This window comes from Spermophilus citellus, assembly GCF_964194105.1.
Source record: "Spermophilus citellus genome assembly, chromosome: X".
Taxonomy (NCBI): domain Eukaryota; kingdom Metazoa; phylum Chordata; class Mammalia; order Rodentia; family Sciuridae; genus Spermophilus; species Spermophilus citellus.
This window is the reverse complement of record NC_138190.1, coordinates 123,586,157-123,610,029: the sequence shown is the minus strand read 5'-3', so window position 1 is coordinate 123,610,029 and position 23,873 is coordinate 123,586,157.

The following is a 23,873-nucleotide window of genomic DNA, read 5'->3' as shown; positions in this document are numbered from 1 at the left end:
AATGGCTAAAATAAACAAACTTTTAATACAAGGCAAAATTTTAACATATCTTTTAAAATCCAGTTTTAGAGCTATGAAACTGCAAACCAGAGAATAATTGTATTCATTAGCATAAAATATTATATTAAATATTAAATATTATTTTTGACAATGAAATGTGTTCGTTAATGATTTGTGTTTTTTGAAACTAGCTAAAACTAAGCTTATGAAATGATCCTTGCAGACCTAAACATAGGATTCTACTAGGCCCCAGTGCTTGAGTTGTAGGCAACAGTATTTGGGCTGGTTATAGGGAAGTTAACTGTCCATGAGTTACTGCATGTGGAACAACAATCAATTAACCCAGTCAAATTTTTCACTTGGGCAATTGAGAAGACAGCTTATTTCAGTTATGGCTGCCTGAAAAAAGAAGACAGAACACAATTTCCAATTTTAATAGATTGTATTGTGCATCCAAGACCAGATGATTGATGGAGTGGCCTTTAGTACATCATCATTCTTGTATGTTGTTATAATAACTCTCTGAAACTACAGCTAACCTAGTTTCCCTCTTACTTGTGACTTCAGAGAGCCAGTACATCCTTTTGCCAGATAATATGAATCGCTGTGGCATTTTATGCTCTACTAACTATCTGAAGACATTAGTTAGATACAGCCAACTAATTGTTGACAATGGTACCAAGAATATGCAATAGGGAAAGTATAGTCCTTTCAGTAAATGGTACTGGTAAATTGGATATCTCTCTGCAAAAGAATGACATTGAACCCTTAACTTACCCAATACACAAAAGTCAACTCAAAACAGATTAAACACTTAAATGAAAGACCTAAAACACTATTTTTTTTTAGTAAAAAACAAAGGGAAATGACCTTTATATAGATGTTACAGATGAATATCCATATATGATACCTGAAGTATAGGTAATGAAAGCAAAAATAAACTAATGCAACTATATCAAACTAAAAAGTTTCTACAAAGCAAAGAAAATAATTAAAAGGAAAGGAAACCTATGGAATGGCAGAAAACATTCCCACCACACATACCCTTATTTTAGTGAGCTTCTTTTGTTGCTGTGACAAGAATAATTCTAGAGATGACAAACTTTATTTGGAGGCTCAAGGTATCAGAGGTCTCAGTTCAGAGACAAATGGGTCCATTCTTTAGGGGAATAGGTGAGGCAGAACATTATGGAGGAAGAGTGTGGTGGAGGAAAGCAGCTCATTATGTGGCACTAAAAATCAGACTCCAAGGAACAAAATATATACCCAAAGACACATCCCAATGACTCACTTACTCTATCCATACCTTAGATGCCTATATATAGTTGCCATACAGTTAATCGCTAATAATAATAATCAGTATGAATTCACTGATTTGGTTAAAATTCATAATCTAATCTTTTTAGCTATAAACTTTCTTTCATTATCTCACAAATGAGCTTTTGTGGGGGTATCTCATATCTAAACCATAATAATCCTATAGGGGGCTAATATCCATAATATATAAAGAAATCATACAACTCAAAAACAAGAAAAATAATTTAAAATAGAACAAGCTTCATAAATAGATACTTTTATCCCAAAAGACAAACAAATGTCCTCCAGCATATGAAAGGTGTTCAACATAACTAATCATCATGGAATGCAAATAAAAAATATTTACTTCACACCTAAAAGAATGGCTCTTTTAAAAAGGTCAAATTGAAACCAGTGTTGGTGAGAAAAAGGAGAAAAGAGAATATCTGTATACTTTTAAAAGGATTTCAACTTGTATAACCATTATGGAAAACTGTAATTAGGTTCCTAAAAATAGATAAAACTCAAATTATTATATATTCTAGAAATATATATTCTAGAAATCTCAAGTAAGGGTATGTATGCAAAGGAAATTAAATTGGTATTTTTTTTTAAAGAGAGAGTGAGAGAGGAGAGAGAGAGAGAGAGAGAGAGAGAGAGAGAGAGAGAGAGAGAGAGAGAGAATTTTTAATATTTTATTTTTTAGTTCTTGGCGGACACAACATCTTTGTTGGTATGTGGTGCTGAGAATCGAACCCGGGCCGCACGCATGCCAGGCGAGCGCGCTACCTCCTGAGCCACATTCCCAGCCCAAATTAAATTGGTATTTTAAAAACAAATCTGTGCTTCCATGTTTATTGCAGCATTATTCATACTACCAAGGTATAAAAACCACCTAAGTGTCTGTAAATAGCTAAATGGTAAAACAATGAAATGGAATATTACTTATTTTTTTCAAATAAAGGAAAACAATGATATTTGGCATAAAATAGACAAGCCTAGAGGACAGTGTTAAGTAAAATAAGCCATACACAGAAAGACAAATACTGCACCATTTTATATGTGCAATATAAAAAAAGTCAAATGCATAGAAATAGAGAATATGAAGATAATTCCTAGGGACTTGAAGTGTGTGGGGCAAATGAGAATATTTGGGGAAAAGGTTACAAACATACAAGTATAATATGAATGAACTCTGGAGATATACATCATGATGACTGTAGGTAATAATGACGCATTATGGAAATTTACTAAGAATACATTTTCAGAATGTTTTTAAATTAAACACATACACTCACACTTATACATTTCTCTCATATAAAAGGGTAGCTAAGAGGAGTGATGAATATGTCAATTAATTTGGTGGTGGTAATCTTTTCACAATATACACATTTGGCAAAACCTCACACTGTACACCTAAATACATATGAATTTTGTTATATGAACCTCAATAAAGAAATAGAAAAAACAAGTATAAATCTTAAAAAGTTATGCAAAAATAAACAAAAAGATGTAAAATTAGGGCATGATATTTTAAGAAAATAATCCAAAAAGGGAAGTAGAAAAAGAAATTAACATATTTTCAAAATCACCTTAAATATGATCTTAATGTTGTTTCTATTTCCTTCACAATAAGCAAAGCAAAAACCTTAATGTATTCTGAAATATTGTAGTCTTTTAATACATTAATTCTAGTGTTCCTTAAAAGGAATCCTACATCTGATTTGAACACGAGTCCCAGAGTTCTTGTGCTAGAAACTTGATATACAACACAGCAGTATTTTGAAGTTGGGCTTAAAAAGTGAGCGGCTTGATCATGGAGTCACCACCCTCCTGAATGGATTACTATTATTTCAGGAGTGGGTTCATTATCACAGGAATTAGTTTCCCTTAAAAAGATGATGCCAGTTCCTCAATGTGGCTTCTAAGGCTCCAGAACCATGATCCAATAAATTTTTGATAATTATAAATTATTTGGTCTCAGGTTTTCTGTCATGACAGCACAAAACATACTCATATAATTATGATTTAGATGTCTGAGTTAGGATAGTTGACCATTTGACTATTCTTTTAAAAAGAGAAGTGTAAATTAATCAATTAGAGATTGTCATCTTTGGAAAGATGTCCCCAGATTTCGCAGCAAGGCATATAACCTACAGTGCACTACAAACATTTACTTAAATAGAAATATTATTTCTGAAAGATTTGGCAAGAAATTCCCACAACAAAGGAAGACTTTCATGTAAAATCATTTAATGCTTAAAACAAATATTAACATTGTTATATTTCATATGCACTTGTCTGATGTGGCACACAATATCTCCTCTCTACTCTGAATTATCTCTGGATAAATATAAAGGACGAACAATGTTAACATTCTTGTCCATTAGTCACAGCTTGATCGAAGAGGACAAATATGTCACCCTAACTAAAGCAGAAAGATTGCTGAGGTTGTCACAGTGAACTTGATTAGCTTGCATCTAAAAACAGTTCAATTTGTATGTTCTTGAGATATACTGTCAGATTGAAGACAGTTTCCCCATTTGAGTATACAGGCAAAGATAATGTACACAAAAATGTACTATCAATTCAGATAGGTACATATTTTTCAAGTGCATAATCTAATTCAAAAGTACATGAATTCCCTTTATCTTGCTTTCTGTGTTGCATATTGCTAAAAAAGGGATACTGCTTTTTCTTGGATACTGAACCAAAGAAACAATGCCATCTAAAATATCATATTGACAAAATAACTACCTCTGAATTTTTAGAAAACTAGCCATGCTTTTATTTTATTTATTTATTTATTTTTTACCAAAGATTTTGGCTTGAGAAAATAAAAAGCTAAATCATTTTGTATTCTTTCTTACTATGGCTGATTATGTCTTTATTACAGTTAAGGGTAATCATGGTATTATAGATATTAAAATGGCCCAAAGAAATTAGAAATGAAGCTTAGACTGATGTTTTTGACCATTTCAAAACTTAGTAGATTTATTGTATTGTTTAATTGAAACATTTTACACACTTTTAAAATGTATCGGATTCAATCAGAGCAGGCATTGTATTGAACAAATGTGTCTACTACAAATTATGAGATAAATTGAGAAAAAATGATAAATTTATGTCTTGGATGGATAGGATTGAGAGAGTTTGATATTTTAACATATACTCTTTTAATGTTTTCAAGTATTTTATTTTTGATTTAAAATGTATCAATTAAATATATTAATGGAGTTACTTGTAATATCTCAATACCTGCATACATTGCAATCTGATCAAATCCACTCTTCATTTATCAATTTATCTCGCTTCCCAAACTTTAGTAATCACTAGTCTACTCTCAGGTCAACTTATCTTTTTTAACTTCGACATAAGATAAAAAATGTGTAATACTTGTCATTTTGTTTCTGTCTTATTTCACTTAGTATACTATTTTACAGTTCCATCCATTCTGCCGCAAGTGACAGAATTTCATTCTTTATGGCTGAATAATATTCCATTTGGGATGTATGACACAGTTTCTTTTATTCCTGTATCTTAGTTATTTCGAATAGAGTCATAATATACATGGACATGCAAATGTCTCTTTGGTGTGCTGATTACATTTGCTTTGGTAGTATTCCTGGAAGTGGAATAGCTGGATCACATGTTAGATGTACTTTGAGGTTCTTGAGAAACATCAATATCGTTTTTCATAATGGATATGCTAATTTGTAGTCTCAACAAAAGTATATAAGTTTCTGTGGCCAGATGTTGTGGCACAAGCCTGTAATCCCAATGACCTGGGAGGCTGTGGGTGGCAGAGGATCTCAAGTTCACAGTCAGCCTCAGCAACTTAGCAAGGCACTTAGCAACTCAGTGAGACCCTGTCTCTAAGTAAAATACAAAATAGGGGTGGGGATGTTTCTCAGTGGTTAAGCATCCATGAGTTCAATCCCCAGTACTCCCCTAACCCCCCAAAAAAAGGATATAAATTTCTGTTTCCTCTAAAACCTCTCCAGCATTTGTAGGTCTTTTTTTTTTCTTGTTTGTTTTGTTTAGTTGATAATATCCATTCTAATTGGGATGAAAATATATCTCATTATTTTGGTTTATAGTTTCCTGATTGTTATTTTTCACATATATGTTGACCTTTTGCATTTCTTATTTTGAGAAATCTCCACTCAGATGGTTTGCTCATTTTTAAATTAGATATCTCATATATTTGTTGTCAAGCTTTTTGATTTTCTTATATATTCTAGATATTATTCTTATGTCATATGGATAATTAATGAATATTTTCTTTCCTTCTGGTGAGTTGTCCTTTTTACTCTATTAACTGTTTTCTTTGATGTGCAGAAGATTTTTATATTTTATATTTTTAAATTTACTTTAACTGTTGCATAAACAAATGTTGTATGTATTAATGTGCTAAGTATATAAGTATACTTTTAAATACATATATATTTTATGTGATTTTAAAATTTGATTAAACATATTTATCTCCTAAAATCTTTGTTATTTCTATATGGTGAAAATAATCAATATCCTGGCCTTATCTTTTTGGAATTCTACTATACATTAGTTCATGTGTTTTATTTTTTAACTTTTGAAATCTCTGTTGTGGTAAACATTCCAGATGCCTAATATTACAATCCAGAAGAAAATATTATAGTAAGAAGTAATAGGGTATTTTTTAGTGGTAGAAGTACAAAATAACTTTATTTTACTTAATTGCTTTTATGTAGTGCTGAGGATTGAACCCAGTGCCTCACACATGCTAGGCAAGTGCTCTATCACTGAGCTTCAACCCCAGTCCTATGATAGGTATTTTTAAACAATGTTAATTTATGTGCATATATATAAAACACTGCCAGAGCCTCATGTGTTGATTTTAAGATTTTGTATTGATAATTATCCATTATTGTCTATTAAAGGGAAATATCACTCCTATTTATGTTTTTACTCAAAGGGCTTTGTAATCACTGATACAATATCACTGTAGTTCTATGAAATGAGAATATTTGTCAATGTCACAGACTAAGAAGCACATGAGTTATAATAAGTCACTGTGATAATGTGGAGTTGTCTTTTTCAACTAGAAATTTTCTGTAAAAGTGTAATGCCTAAATTGTATCCTCCAGTATTATGTTTTAAAATAGACATAAAATAGTCAGCAGTAATAGGCAGATGCTATTAAATTGCATGATACTTTTGAGTTGATGAAATATTTGAGTTCAAAGGCAATTGTCCCTTCTGGTTTTGTTTGGCGTCCATAGGCAGATTGTACTGTCATCACTCTCAGGAGACATTTGAACATCCATATCCAATAAGTTTGATAATAACATTGGTTAATGTCATTACAAAGAATATGCACCTGTATTAAATAAGTTTCTAAATAAGTCCATTTTAATTCTGCTATGAAAGATGAAAGATTTTGTTTTAAAAGCTTAAAAAAATATATTTTTCACAGAGACCGTGATAAAGCAAATGGCATTTAAACATCTGTGAAAGCTATATTTGGACAACTGCTACTCTTTTAGTAGAATATAATTTACCTACCCAAAGGTGAAGGTTGAGATTATTGTTTTGGGTTATTTGTGGAACCATATTTTATTTTATTTGAAACCTCATTGACCAGAAATTCATATCTATCAATCTTGGAATATTTTAATTAAAACAATTTTAAACATCCCTAAGTACAGAATAACTAACAAAATGAGTGAAATTTAATTTTTGCATGAATGTTGATTTATATTAAAATATATAATGAAGACTTGCTTTGGACTGAACTATGTTCCCTGATAATCCATATGTTGAAGTTCTAATCCTAAGTGTGATGGTATTTAGAGAGGGTGATTTTTGGAGATAATTATCAGGGTCAGGAGGATGGGGTTTTCATGATGGAATTAGTTCCTTTACAAAAGGAGAGAAAGGAAGGAAGAGGGAGAGGGAGAGGTAAAGAGAATAAAAGAAAGTGCAGCAGGAGATCACAGTCTACCACAAGAGATTACACCAAGAAGGTGAGACTCTAAGCCAAGAAGGCCCTCACGAGAAATTAAATTGACTGACATTTTGAGGCTATACCTCTCAGCCTCCAGATCAGTAACACATATATGCATAGGGTTTAAACTACTCAGTCTATGGATATTTGTTATAATAACCCACTAAGAGTAATCTAGTCTAATCTATTAGAATGAATATAGAAGTGCCTTGGGTCATGTCTCCTAAAAAAATGCTTGTATGTATCAAGAGGGTTTAAGAGGTTATAACTACCTACAATGCCACGTCCCATAATTTTTATCCATTCTGTACAGTAGCTGTCACAAAGTTACAATATTGAAAGGTTTTGTTTTGTATTGTTAAAAAAATCAGTTATTCATGAAGTTTCAGTCCCATAGACATAAGTTTTGTTGTGTTATCAAAACAATGAAAGTGTTGAGCTACAGCAGCAAAAAAGAAATTTCCCTGCAAAAGTATGTGTTTTTAACTCTATTATTTTCCTTTAGCTACCTTTAAACTCTTGCATGTTCATTTCTGGCTGTTATTTTTCTGAAATGAATTTCTTTATTTTCTTTTTTTTATAGTCCAGTAAATTCTAAGAGAAAGACAAATTTAGAATTCACTTCACAAAAGCTTCAGTTTTTTCCTATTCTTCTGACCCTTTTTAACCTTCCCAAGCAGGTACAAAAAATGATTGTTTTTCTAAGGATACTGTATTCTTTCATACTTCAGTGACTTTGAATGTCCTTCCCTGTTTACATGGATCAACTTCTTGAACCTTATAAAATCCTCCTAATCCTTTAAAGTTCAGGTCAAAATTCCATTCCATTCTGAAGAAATTCCAGGCTTCCTAAGAAATGGTGCTCCCTTGTATTAGCATATACAAAGAAAGTGTTTAATAAATGATAGAGTATGTCAAAGGGATATGAAAAACTGAAAAAAATGATATGGTCATAGCTGGAACAATTTGGGCAAAAAGACAGGCTCTGGTAAAAATAAAAATAAATATTGGACTATATCTTAAAATATAAGATAAATGTCTATGACTTGATATTCATTTTACTGATAAAAATAAATTACTGGGCAAACAAATAAACTAAGGGCAGGGGAGGGAAAGATAAATATTCTTTGTAGATGAGTTCTAAATAATTTATGTGAACATTCCACTCCCAAGGTGGTGGAATATAACTACTATTTATTTATTTATTTATTTATTTATTTATTTATTTATTTATTTATTTTGCAGTTCTGGGATTAAACCCAGGGCCTTTCACATGTTAGACAAACACTATACCCTGAGCCACATCCCCAGTTAACTACTCAATTCTTAAGTGACCAATTCTTAAGTCTAGTATCAATTCTCATTGTGACTTTCTTCAAAAGTATTCACTATAGAAAGAGGAAAATAGTGACTTCACTGTGGAATAGAAAAGTCAGATAACATGGCAATACCTGGAGAAGTCTGAATGAACTATTCAGCCTAGATAAATATAATGTGTCAATATTGCTCCATTAATTGTGACAAATATAGCACTCTAAGGCATAATGTTAATAATAGAGGAGACTGGGTATAGAAAGTCTCTCCTATCTTTAAAAAGATTTAAAACTGTTCTAAAATTTACAGATTATTTAAAAGCAATAATAATTGCTTTATGATCTGACAGAAGAGATACATGGTTTTCTTTAGCACTCACTGAAATGCAATATGATCGCCTGTTTACTTCCTTAACTGTAAGTCTCTTTCATCCCCATCTCCTGATATATAGAACCTTCAACCCACAAGTCTGCAGAATGAGTTAGAAATATGTATGTACATATACAATTAATGATTGAATCACTGTAATGTTCTGGGAAATTTATTTTCAATTAGAGAAGTTATATTAATTGGCAATGCTATTTGTAATGAAATTTATATAAATATCAGTAATAAAACATAAATTTATTCAAATTATACTAGTCCATTCCAATCACACACATATACACATAAGCATGCATTGGAATTTGTTTTCTCCTAAAATTATAGCATTTCTAAATGGTCCTTGATGTATTTCAAAAATAATCTTCAAGTTGCTGTTTACATGAATCTGTGGATATATCAGACACCCAGTGTACTGCAGAATTATTTAAGTAGTAACACTGGAGATAAAGTACATGCATATCAGGAGATCTTTTGCTTTCTAAATGTATGATGTTAGACAAATTATGAACATACATAAGACTCAGTTTTCTCTTAGGTAAAATGCAGATGATAACAGCACTGGACTCCTAGGACTATTGTCAGGATTAATAAATTAATACCTACCAATGGTTAAGAGCATTGTGGGGCAAGTAACAATAATTAAATATCAGCTTGATATTGTGATTAGGAGAAAAAAAATTCTAAACTTGACTCACTTGAACAAAACTCCTCTGGATGTTTCCTGCAACTATTATTTATTTCTAGCTATATATGATTTTTCTAGATTAAGCTCAGTATTTTATTGATTGTTATGACCAAAGTTAATTATTAGACTAGATAAGATTGCTACATTTTAATCCCAACAGTGATAGTGACTACAACTGTTTATTTCACCATTTCTACCCTAACACCTAATACTAAAACTGCTATTAGTACTTAATAAAGATTTGTTAACTGATAGTTGTTCATCACTTGTAGCCAGGCTGAAATCTCATACTAGTTTATCAAGATTGAATTTATATCTTTTGTGTAATAGGCTAAAATATTTGGGCTGTATTTTTGGATATCTCAGCCTCATGTTTGGGAATCTATTCATGACTTCAAACTTTTTGTTTAATTCCATCACAGTGATTGTTACCTTACAAATGTGTAAATAGCTAGGGACACGTTTTTCTTTTAAATAGCATTGAAAATTGCATTGTATTGGTTTAACAATCTATTGACTTTGAATTTATTTCACATATGCCCTCATTGCTTATTTCAGCATCAGTCATACTAAATTCTATTTTATTCTCACTGTATATGTACAGTTTGTAAGATAAGCCATTTATCTAATTTAAAATGGGAAGAGGAGAAAAAGGAGAAGAAAGTAGCAGAAGAAATAGTGTTTGATATGAAAGCAATTTCAAATATTTTGGGTTTCATTTTTAAGTGAATTAAACAATTTAAAGGATTCTTTCTGCTTCATATTTATATAGACATTTTTCAATGTTAGTACAATATTATTCATAAAATATTTATTTAATGTACTTTATGTGCAAATAGTATATATAGAATAAGCATATAAATCCAATATGACTCATTCCCTCGAGAAACTTAACATGGAAAAGGGTTTCAATGACAGAAAATACATGGTGATATTTACAATACAAGCTGTAGAATCCTACTTTGCTTCTAAGTTAATAATTTCAGAATCAGCTTATTCTTAGGAATGTCTTCTTTGGAAGCCATATTTGAAGGCTTAATTTAAATGAAGGATGAAGATAATAAACCACATATATGTGTATGTACATGCACATCTGTGTATGAATGTTTTCATTTCCAAATGTTGCATTTTATGTAAGCTTTGCCTCAAGTCAGTACAGAACAGAAGACAGAAGCTATGAATGTGAGGTCAGTTTTGCAACATGTCAGGGTTGTAGTAGAAAAAAAATGCATATTATTGGCAGTGGTTTAAAATGTATTGTTCAGTTATATAAATGTAGTATAATGCATAAATATGGACCCAAAATGGCCTCTCTGTTCTTTAACTCAGGGCCAAGTTGATAAAATCCAATCTTCTTTCATAAATCAGCTAGTTGCTCCTACCCTATAAACATATATCTTCTATATCTCTCTAAAATGAGCATATGCTATTTTTAAATCAGAAATGCAATTCCTTCAAATATACTAAAAGATATGAAAGCATAAATCTGTTACTCTCTCCTCCCATTGCATATTGTATGACTTACACATTTGCACACTTTGCCCATTATAAAATTACATGGGTTTCTACGTAAATTTCTGGTAGATTTAAAATTCCTTGAGAATGATGATTTTTAACTATATATGGACAGTGGTATTTTCATCATTCAGCATATTAGTTGAATGAATTATTGAATAAATTTTATAAATCTTCTCATAATCCTGTATTTATAAATCACTACTAGTTTTCATATACATTATTAACTATTGTCAGTATGTGTACATGAATATATAACTTTATATTCTTCTCTAACAATCTAATATTATATAGAAGACATTTTCTGATAATGCACAGTCTTCATAATTATCTAATTATAGCATAATATTATACCAATATTACTTATCATAAGTCAGTTTACTATTCAAATTTCAATGTTTATAACATGACCGTGAATTATTTATACACAAACTCTCTTTTTGAAAATTATTTATTTACGCTGTCTGATTCTGGCGGCCTGCCCTGCGGCTACAGAAGGCGTGGAGCCACAGAGAAGGGATTAAATGGTAAGCAGTGACATAGGTGCCTGCAACATGGTGGTGTCCCAACTGCCAAGCTGGCACTGACCCCCGGGCTGAGTTCGGGATTGCAGACGGGGAAGGAGGCGGTGCAGTCCTTCCCCCCACAAGGGACACTCCACTAAGGCAACCAGCGGCCACCATCTTGGAGAGCTGAGGTATCCACCGCCACTCTCCGACAGATTGCAGCGGCAAAACGGGTGCGTGTCACTCAGTTCAGCCCCCATACATAGGGGGATTTCGCATAAAATCTCTCCTAGACTTTCAGGGGAAGGGAGTATCACAGTGAGCCTGCATAAAGACTAAAGGAGAACTAGAGGCACCTGACCTTCAACCCCCCCTCCCATCAGCAGCCAAAACAAAACCTGTCTAGCCAGCGCTGGGGGAGGGGTAAACAGAAAAAATCAAAACCATAGAGTGTCAGGGATCCCAAAAGCCAACGGTGTGACCCCGGAGATCCAGGCTGTCTGATTCTGGCGGCCTGCCCCGCAGCTACAGAAGGCGTGGCGCTGCAGAGAAGGGATTAACTAGCAAGCAGGGAGATAAGTGGTTGCCACAAAGTGCAATCCCGCCAGCCAAGCCCGCACTGACCCCCGGGCTGAGTACGGGATTTCAGACGGGGAAGGAAGGGGTACAGTTCTATTTCCCACAAGGGAAACAAAACAATAGAGTGCCGGGGTTCCTAATAGCCACCCTCCACACCCAACAAACGGCAGGCCCAGAGTACAGTTTGAACTGCCGAGAACCATCACTCAGGGGAAATCTGGTCTAGCAGGAGAAACCAAGACTAGCAGGAGAAACCAGGAGACTAGAGGCAAGGCCCTAGCGACTGGGTAGCTGTAAACTGCAGGCCCGCCGGCGACAGCTCACCCACTGCCTGCGTAACTGGGAGGTAGGAGAACGCCCACCCGCTGGCGACTGATCACCTGCCCACAGCCTGTGATACTGGGCGGCTGGAGACTGCCCGCCTGCCGCGACAGGGAGCTGAAACCAAACAGAGACAGTCCAGTCACACCCCCCCATTAGGGCACCCCGGCAAGGAGACTGGGGCCCGTCATAGCAGAGTAGTGTCGTCACTGGAGCTCGGACGTCGGAACTCCTTCCCAGCGGAATCCACGTTAGCAGGCATAGTTTAACAACACAAAGGAGAGACATCAGAGTAATACAGAAACAAAACAAATCTATAGAAGAGAGCAGAAACACGACAATCAAAAAGAGCTAGAAAGTAACGTGGACAACATGAGAAAACAAGGGAAAAGAGGATTACAAACAATGCAAGACAACTCAATTCTCCAGGAGGACATAGAAACATCAGAAACAGGGATAGCGAAAGAACTCAAGGCATACCTAACTCGAATGGAAAGGAATATTAGAGAAGACATGAGACAGCAAGTCCAAGAAATAAAAGTATATTTTGAAAATGAATTAAACAAACAAATTCAAATGGCAAAGAACGAGCTCTACCAGGAGATAGAGCTCTTAAAAAAAATCAAACAATAATCCTAGAATTGCAGGAAACTATAAACCAAATTAAAAACTCAAACGAGGGCTGGGGATGTGGCTCAAGCGGTAGCGTGCTCGCCTGGGAAGCGTGCGGCCCGGGTTCGATCCTCAGCACCACATACCAACAAAGATGTTGTGTCCGCCGAGAACTAAAAAATAAATATTAAAAATTCTCTCTCTCTCTCTCCTCTCTCACTCTCTCTTTAAAAAAAAAAAAAACTCAAACGAGAATATTACAAATAGACTTGATCAAGTAGAAGTCAGAACATCAGATAATGAAGACAAGGTTTATCAACTTGAAAAGGATATAGTCAACACAGAAAAGATGCTTAAATCCCACGAGCAATCTATTCAAGAAATATGGGATGTCATAAAAAAGCCAAATCTGAGAGTCATAGGGATAGAAGAAGGCACAGAGTTTCAAACCAAAGGAATGGACAGCATATTAAATGAAATAATTCTAGAAAACTTCCCAGAGATGAAAGATGGAATGGATTGCCAAATCCTGGAAGCCTACAGGACCCCAAACATTCAAAACCATAATAGACCAACTCCAAGACATATAATTATGAAGATAGCCAACGTACAGAACAAGGAGAGAATATTAAAAGCTACGAGAGAAAAGAGGCAGATTACATTCAGGGGTAAACCAATTAGGTTAACGACCGATTTCTCATCACAAACTTTGAAAGCGAGAAGATCCTGGAATAATGTATTTCAAACGCTGAAAAATAATGGATTCCAACCAAGAATACTATATCCAGCAAAATTGAGCTTCAAATTTGACAATGAAATTAAAATCTTTCACGATAAACAAAAGCTGAAAGAATTTGCAGCAAGAAAACCAGCTCTGCAAAGCATTTTGAACAAAACACTACAAGAAGAGGAATTGAAAAATAGTGCCCAAAACTAACAGCAGGAGGTATCTCAGTAAAGGGGGAGGAAAATAACCAAAAAGCAAAACTAGCCAAACTAAAATAAATAAATAAAGAAGCATGACTGGAAGTACAAATCATATCTCAATTGTAACCTTAAATGTTAATGGCCTAAACTCACCAATCAAGAGTCATAGGCTAGTAACCTGGATCAAAAAAACAAATCCAACAATATGCTGCCTTCAGGAGACTCATATGATAGGAAAAGACATACACAGGCTGAAAGTAAAAGGTTGGGAAAAATCATACCACTCACATGGCCCTCGGAAGCAAGCAGGAGTGGCCATACTCATATCGAATAAAATCAACTTCAAACCTAAGTTAATCAAGAAGGATAAAGAAGGTCACTATATACTGTTAAAAGGAACCATCCACCAACAAGACATAACAATCATCAATTTGTATGCACCAAACAATGGAGCTGCAACGTTCATAAAACAAACTCTCCTCAAGTTCAAGAGTCAAATAGACCACAACACAATAATTATGGGTGACTTCAACACACTGCTCTCGCCATTAGACAGATCCTCTAGACAAAAGCTGAATAGAGAAACTATAGAACTCAAAAGCACAATCAATAACCTAGACTTAACCGACATATATAGAATATATCAACCATCATCAATTGGGTATACGTTCTTCTCAGCAGCACATGGATCCTACTCAAAGATAGACCATATATTATGCCCTAAGGCAACCCTTAGTAAATATAAAGGTGTGGAGATAATACCATGCACCATATCTGATCATAATGGAATGAAATTGGAAATCAATGATAAAAGAAGGAAGGAAATATCCTACATTATATGGAAAATGAACAATATGTTATTGAATGATCAATGGGTTATAGAAGACATAAAGGAGGAGATGAAAAAATTCTTAGAATCAAATGATAACACAGACACAACATACCGGAATCTATGGGACACAATGAAAGCAGTTATAAGAGGGAAATTCATTTCTTGGAGTTCTTACCTCAAAAAAAGAAAAAACCAACAAATAAATGAACTCACGCAACACCTCAAAAACCTAGAAAAGGAAGAGCAAAACAACAGCAAATGTAGTAGAAGACAAGAAATAATTAAAATTAGAGCAGAAATCAATGAAATTGAAGCAAAAGAAACCATTGAAAAAATTGATAAAACTAAAAGTTGGTTCTTTGAAAAAATAAATAAGATAGACAAGCCCTTAGCCATGCTAACGAAAAGAAGAAGAGAGAGAACTCAAATTACTAACATACGGGATGAAAAAGGCAATATCACAACAGACACTACAGAAATACAGAAGATAATTAGAAAGTATTTTGAAACCCTATATTCCAATAAAATAGAAGATAATGAAGATATCGATAAATTTCTTAAGGCATATGATTTGCCCAGATTGAGACAGGAAGACACACACAATTTAAACAGACCAATAACAAAAGAAGAAATAGAAGAAGCCATCAAAAGATTACCAACCAAGAAAAGCCCTGGACCAGATGGGTATACAGCAGAGTTCTATAAAACCTTCAAAGAAGAATTAATACCAATACTTTTCAAGCTATTTGAAGAAATAGAAAAAGAAGGAGCTCTTCCAAATTCATTCTATGAGGCCAACATCACCCTGATTCCGAAACCAGACAAAGATACTTCAAAGAAAGAAAACTACAGACCAATATCTCTAATGAACTTGGATGCAAAAATTCTCAATAAAATTCTGGCAAATCGAATACAAAAACATATCAGAAAACTTGTGCACCATGATCAAGTAGGATTCATTCCTGGGATGCAAGGATGGTTCAATATACGGAAATCAATAAATGCTATTCACCACATCAATAGACTTAAAGACAAGAACCACATGATCATCTCGATGGATGCGGAAAAAGCATTTGACAAAGTATAGCATCCCTTTATGTTCAAAACATTAGAAAAACTAGGGATAACAGGAACTTACCTCAACATTGTAAAAGCTATATATGCTAAACCTCAGGCTAGCATCATCCTAAACGGAGAAAAACTGAAGGCATTCCCTCTAAAATCTGGAACAAGACAGGGATGCCCTCTATCACCACTTCTATTCAATTTAGTTCTCGAAGTACTAGCCAGAGCAATTAGACAGACGAAAGAAATTAAAGGCATAAAAATAGGAAAAGAAGAAATTAAACTATCGCTATTTGCGGATGACATGATAATATACTTAACAGACCCAAAAGAGTCTACAAAGAAGCTGCTAGAGTTAATAAATGAATTCAGCAAAGTGGCAGGTTATAAAATCAACATGCATAAATCAAAGGCATTCCTGTATATCAGCAACAAAACCTCTGAAATGGAAATAAGGAAAACCACTCCATTCACAATATCCTCAAAGAAAATAAGATACTTGGGAATCAACCTAACAAAAGAGGTGAAAGATTTATACAGTGAAAACTACAGAACCCTAAAGAGAGAGATAGAAGAAGATCTCAGAAGATGGAAAAATGTACCCTGTTCATGGATAAGCAGAACTAACATCATCAAAATGGCAATATTACCCAAAGTTCTCTACAGGTTTAATGCGATGCCAATCAAAATTCCCATGGCATATCTTGTAGAAATAGACAAAGCAATCATGAAATTCATATGGAAAAACAAAAGACCCAGAATAGCAAAAGCAATTATAAGCAGGAAGTGTGAATCTGGAGGTATAGCGATACCGGAGGTCAAACTGTACTACAAAGCAATAGTAACAAAAACAGCATGGTACTGGTACCAAAACAGGCGGGTGGACAGAATAGAAGACACAGAGACTAATCCACAAAGTTACAACTATCTTATATTTGATAAAGGGGCTAAAAGCATGCAATGGAGGAAGGATAGCATCTTCAACAAATGGTGCTGGGAAAATTGGAAATCCATATGCAACAAATTGAAATTGAATCCCTTTCTCTCGCCATCCACAAAAATTAACTCAAAATGGATCAGGGAGCTAGATATCAAATCAGAGACACTGCGTCTGATAGAAGAAAAAGTTGGCTACGATCTACATATTGTGGGGTCGGGCTCCAAATTCCTTAATAGGACACCCATAGCCCAAGAGTTAATAACAAGAATAAACAAATGGGACTTACTTAAACTAAAAAAGTTTTTTCTCAGCAAGAGAAACAATAAAAGAGGTAAATAGAGAGCCTACATCCTGGGAACAAATTTTTACCCCTCACACCTCCGATAGAGCCCTAATATCCAGAATGTACAAAGAACTCAAAAAATTAAACAATAAGATAACAAATAATCCAATTAACAAATGGGCCAAGGACCTGAACAGACACTTCTCAGAGGAGGACATACAATCAATCAACAAGTACATGAAAAAATGCTCACCATCTCTAGCAATCAGAGAAATGCAAATCAAAACCACCCTAAGATACCATCTCACTCCAGTAAGATTGGCAGCCATTATGAAGTCAAACAACAATAAGTGTTGGCAGGGATGTGGGGAAAAGGGCACACTTGTACACTGCTGGTGGGGCTGCAAAATGGTGAGGCCAATTTGGAAAGCAGTATGGAGATTCCTGGGAAAGCTGGGAATGGATCCACCATTTGACCCAGCTATCACACTTCTCGGACTATTCCCAGAGGACCTTAAAAAAGCGCTCTATAGGGATACGGCTGCATCAATGATTATAGCGGCACAATTCACAATAGCTAGACTGTGGAACCAATCTAGATGCCCCTCAATAGATGAATGGATAAAAAAAATGTGGCATATATACACAATGGAGTATTATGCAGCACTAAGAAATGACAAAATCATAGAATTTGCAGGGAAATGGTTGGCATTAGAACAGATTATGCTAAGTGAAGCCAGCCAAGCCCTAAAAAACAAATGCCAAATGTCTGCTTTGATATAAAGAGAACAACTAAGAACAGAACAGGAAGGAAGAACAGGAGGAAAAGACTACAGTAAACAAAGACGAATGGGGGGAGAGAAACGGGGAGAGAAGGGAAAGCACATGGAAATGGTAGGAGACCTTCAATGATACACAAAATTATAAGAGGTTATGAGGGGCAAGGGGGAGGGAAAAAAAGGGAGAGAATTGAACAACAGCAGGGGAGGTAGAGAGGGAAGATGGGAGGGGAGGGGAGGGGAGGGGGGATAGTAGGGGATAGGAAAGGTAGCAGAATACAACAGTCACTAATATGGCATTATGTAAAAATGTGAATATGTAACAGATGTGATTCTGCAATCTGTATTTGGGGTGAAAATGGGAGTTCAAAACACAATTTGAGTCAAATGTATGAAAGATGATATATCATGAGCTATGTAATGCTTTAAATAATCAATAAAAAATAAATAAATAAATAAATAAATAAAAAGAAAATTATTTATTTGACAGAATTTTCATAAGGAAAAAGTAGTGAATAAATTATATGCAGATAAAAATAATAAAATCTGAACAAATAGTAAAAGTCAACCCTTTTAAAGAATTAAAAGCATCCAAAAGTTGAGTATTGTAGTTTATATATGAGGTGTCCCCCAAAGCTCCTGTGTTAATGCAGAAATATTCAGAGGTAAAATGACTATGAGAGCTGTAACTTAATCAATCTGGCCTAGTTTAAATAGACTAACTGGGTGGTAACTATATGCAGGTGGGACATAGCTGAAAAAGGTGGGTTATTAGGAGTGTAACCTGGAAATACTGATGTTCCCTGGGGCCCATTTCTCACTATTTCACTGCTTCCATGATGCCATGAATGGAACAGCACTCCTCTACCATGGCTTTCTGCTATTATGTTCCTTCTCATTTGAACAAAGACCAATGGACTTGACCCACCATGGACTGAAACTCTGAAACCATGAAAACAAAACACAAAAAACCAAACCAAACCAAACAAACAAACAAACAAAAAAACTTTTTCTCTAAGTTGTTCTTGTCAGTTGTTTTGGTAACAGTGATAAAAACCTATCTAACAAAGAAAGCAAGGTCAATGGTATTTCCACTTGAGTATATGTAAGGGGAAGGAATTGCAACTGTGTACTTTTTTTTTTTGGTCCAGCAGAGCTCCCAAAATGATACAGCCAATACTAGGCAGAAAAGAGTATCCTCGCCAGTTGGATGTAAACTAGAACAAAATTCAGGATTTGAAAAACAACCTGAAATTTAAGGTAGAAATTCTGGAAATTTGAGATAAAAGAGAGTGAGACCCAAAATCTGAGTGTAAACTCTACCTTCATCCACTAAAACTACACACATGCAAAGAGGCAGAGGAAAACCCAAGGACCATAGCAAAATAAATAAATAAAATAGAGCTACATCTTTTTCATGCAAGTCAAAATTGCTATTACAAAACAACAATTACAACAACCTGAAAACAATCTCCAGTTGATAAAAGTTAGCAAGAAGATGGAGAAACAATGACTGTGGAAAACAGTAGCGAATTTCTACACACACACACACAAAGTAAAAATAGAACTACCAGATGATCTATCTATACCACTTCTGGTTATATATTCAAAGGAAATGAAATCAGCATACTAAACAATACCTGCATTCCCATGCTTACTATCACTATTTGTATTGTTTAACATATAGAATCAGCTTATGTGTTCATCAATAGCAGAATGGAGAACACAAATGCAGTATGAGTACAAATGGAATATTAATCAGACATAAAGAAGAATGAAATGATGTCATTTTCAGCAAAATGGATGCAAATCTATGGATATCATGTTAAATGAAATTAGCTAGACAGAGAAAGGCAAGTATTACACTTTCTCTCTCTTGTGAGAAACTAAAATGTATGACCTGAAAGTAGAATAGTGATTACTAAGAAATAGGAGGGGTACTGGGGGGGTCAAGGTAGTGGGCAAGGGTGGAATAAGGGTGAATGCATATGAGCAACGAATGCTGTATGCATATATGGAAATATCTTAGGGAATGCCATTAGTATATACAAGTAATATGTATATGGTTGTACAGTTTGATTTTTGAGCCCAATTAAGATAACTGCCTAAAAATAAGAATCAAATCTCCAGAAGAACAAATCAGAGTTTAAAGGCACTAAAACATAGTAACCTATTCAGTTTTCCAAAACTTTAACCAGGTATTCCAACACAGAAAATGTTGACTTATTAGAGGAAATATATGTGGCAAGAGGCCAGAATTGTGGAACTGAAGCTCTGAAATCACTTCTTCCATAAAAGTGGTAAGAATAGTTACAAAACTCATCCAAGTCAATTCCCTCATAATGGAAACAAACCAAAAACTTGTCACAATAGGAACACTCACGTTCTTTCTTCATATATTTAATTATTAAAAAAAATCCATACCTTGGTGATTTTTGTTTTAACATTTGTATGCTCAGTGCCTCTTCTCATAAACACAATATACTTGAAACCAGTAACCCAGGCAGTCATGGTATCTGTGAAAACCAGATGTCTAGCACCTGCTGAAAGGAAAACAGTCTTCAGTTTTCTGAAAAAATATCTGAAGAAAATTTGTCCCTATTTGACTTGTCTGGAAACTTCCTGGAAAAGACTCATTTCCAAGGCTTGTTATTTGATAAGACAAAAATTTCTTTCAGTGTGAAAAATCCCTCACCCCAGGCATTTTGTTGATACCAATAGGAAGTAGTTGCTTTAAAACATAGTTGCCTGAATTGGTGACATCACTTGAGGTAAACAAGAAGCTGTCCATAAAACTTTAAAGGAATATCTGAGGTATGAGATGCCCATGCAGAGTTTGAAAACTCTTGTTATATTTTTCATTATCTAGAAGAAAAGTTGCATATGCAGGCTTTTACACATGTCCAAGAAAGTCTTGAAAAGGCCCAAATTTTTCACCATTGGCTGACTCTGAGAACCTGCACAAGAAGAAAATAAAGTCAAAGGTAAAATTGTAAGCTACCTATCGAGTACTAAAAACATGTCAAAATATGACAGTGATTTTTGGCAAAGAGTAAGACTTATTACATTGAGATGTTTAATGAAATTCCTGTCTAATCAGCTAGTCACAAAGCTAATCACAAAGACTTCATTGTCCACAAAAGAGGGAATAATGACCTTACATAATTGCTCCATTTTCTTTGTCTGTTCAACTGTTGACAGGCACCTAGGTGGAAATTTTAATCATTCATAAAGAAGAATGAAATCATGGCCTTTGCTGGTAAATAAATGAAATGGGAAAAAATGCTAAGAGAAATAAACAGCCTCAGAAGGTCAAGGTCTAATGTTTTCTCTCATTTGAGGAAACTAAAGCAAAGTAAGGGAAAGAAAGGGGAGAGGGGAGTCTCATGAAAATAGAAGGGAGGTCAGCAGAGTAGAGGGAAGATATAAATGGGAAGGTAGGAGGGACAGTAAAAGAAAGAAAGAGCAGAATGAAATTGACAAAATTATGGTATATGTATTCTATATGAATGTACTACAGTGAATTTCACCTTTATGAATATCTACAAACACCAACTAGAAAACAATGAATACATAGAATAAAACTCAGTAGAGGAAGGGTAACAGAATACAGGAGGAATCAGGGAAACAGGAAATACTGTGAACTGAAGTGGAACAAATTACATTTCATTTATTAATTATTACATCAAAATGAACCCCACTATTAAATAAAACTATAATTCACTAATAAAAACATTTTAAATATTAAATAACAACAGCAATCCTTGTGGGAGTTAGATCTTATTTCTAAAATTGATACACTTAATTATTTTTAATTTTTTTAGTTATCAATAGACCTTTATTTTATTTATTTTTATGTGGTGCTGAGAATCAAACCCAGGGCCTCACACATGCTAGGCAAATGCTCTACCACTGAGCTACAACCCCGGCCCCACTGAATTATTGTATAGGTCCAATTTTCAACCACAAATTTCAAGATATTCAAAGAAAATGGAAAATGTTATCTACAAGAAAAAAATAAGCAGAGAATAGAAAGTGGTTGCAATAGCATTGATGTATTGCCCAAAAGATAAAAACTATATATATATATATATATATATATATATATATATATATATATTTAATAAATTCAAAGAATAATATGATTTACCACTTAATAGCAAATAACAATATAAAGATACAAATAATTAAAATGAGCCAAGTATAAATTTTTTACTTGAAGGAATAAAAATGGAAGATTTGAGCAACTAAAAGATCTTCCCACCATTAAAACAACAGTTCTGCAGTGGAATGTTGAGGTAGGAAGGCTATGAAGAAGTGCTGTTGGGCAACTCAGAGAGTCAGCAACCACGTGAAAATGAATGTGTATGTGTATGAGTTTCTAAAATAGAAAGAGAATTAAAAAACAAACAAAGAAAAACGAATACACTCTGGCAGCACTGGACCTTCAGCAGCTCAGTAGGAAAGGGCAAGCTCCCTATCAATGGTCCTAAAGAAATCATTCCAACAAGCTTAATAAAAACAAACACTGCTGTTGGAAAAATTTGCTACCTGTGTTTAAAATAAACTTAGGTACAATGAGGTCCTGGTGTGGAAGTCCCAACACTATCCAAGAAAGTTAGTGAAAATGTGGAAAGGCAAGAGATTAAAAAGACATTTTAGAATTCCTGAACTGGAGAGGTCAGAAATCCCTATGGTTTACATAAGTTATTCGCTTTTTTCTTCATATTTTTGAAATTCATTTTTGTGTTATTCTTTGTATCCTTACTGTATCAATGCCCTAGATGAAAAAGTTGTTTAAGCTGCACTTTTCTTTGGATCTGGGAATGTCTGAGCAATGAGTCAGACTGGGCACAAGAATGAGAATATAACAGAGACTTGGAAGAAGAAGTGAGTACAGGAGCCATGATTGCTGGTTTATGAGTCTGCAGGGCAGAATGAAGGGAACTTTTATGTAAAATGTACAGTCTGAGTTCTAAATAAGGATCATGGCTGAGAAGAGGTAGAACTATGGTAGATCAGGTTCACCTGAAAATAGGTGACACTAAAACATCTGTGCCATCCCTCCATGGCCCAGAATGGTATGGAAGGAGTTTCGTGCATGACATACCCCTCCCACCAGACAGATGTTTTCAGAATCAGAGGGCACAACACAATCCAAATTGATCCATAGGCAATTTGGGAAGACGGTTGACCAGACTTCTACTTTCAATCCTACTAGACTAACACACCCAATCCTCGTCACAATAAAAAACATTGTGAGGATAAAATATACTCTGTAATTGACAGAATACCCCAATTGGTTGCATTCAGGCAACTCAGCAAACACACTTTTCTGGATCGGGTAAGAGCTCAGAACAAACAGTTTGAAATTTGTGTCACACAAATTTCACATAACTGAGAGATCCTAAAATCAAAACTACAAAAACAGATGTCTCCTTATTACAAGCCTCCATAAGGAAACTGAATCTCTTTATGGTTGTTATTGCATATACTGCCAGATACAAACTGATTCTTTGTGCCATTGCACATTTTCTATTTTTTTTCAAAATTGTATCTAATTTTATATATTTGATCAATTAATTGGATCCTGTCTTGACAATTCCTCCTTTCTCATCTCTATTCCCTTTCCCTCCCTTTTATCCTTATTTCCCTCCTCATTTTATCTACTGTCTCCCTTCCACCCTTTTTCTTCTTTTTTCCTTTCTCTTTTTTCTCTCTTTTCTTCATTTTCCCCTTTTCCAATACAATTTAGTATACTATCATTAATGCTTAATTTTTCAAACTATTCTGTTTAATTTCTCACACACTTTTTTTTCTGCCTAAGAAAGTTGTAGAAATCACTAGGG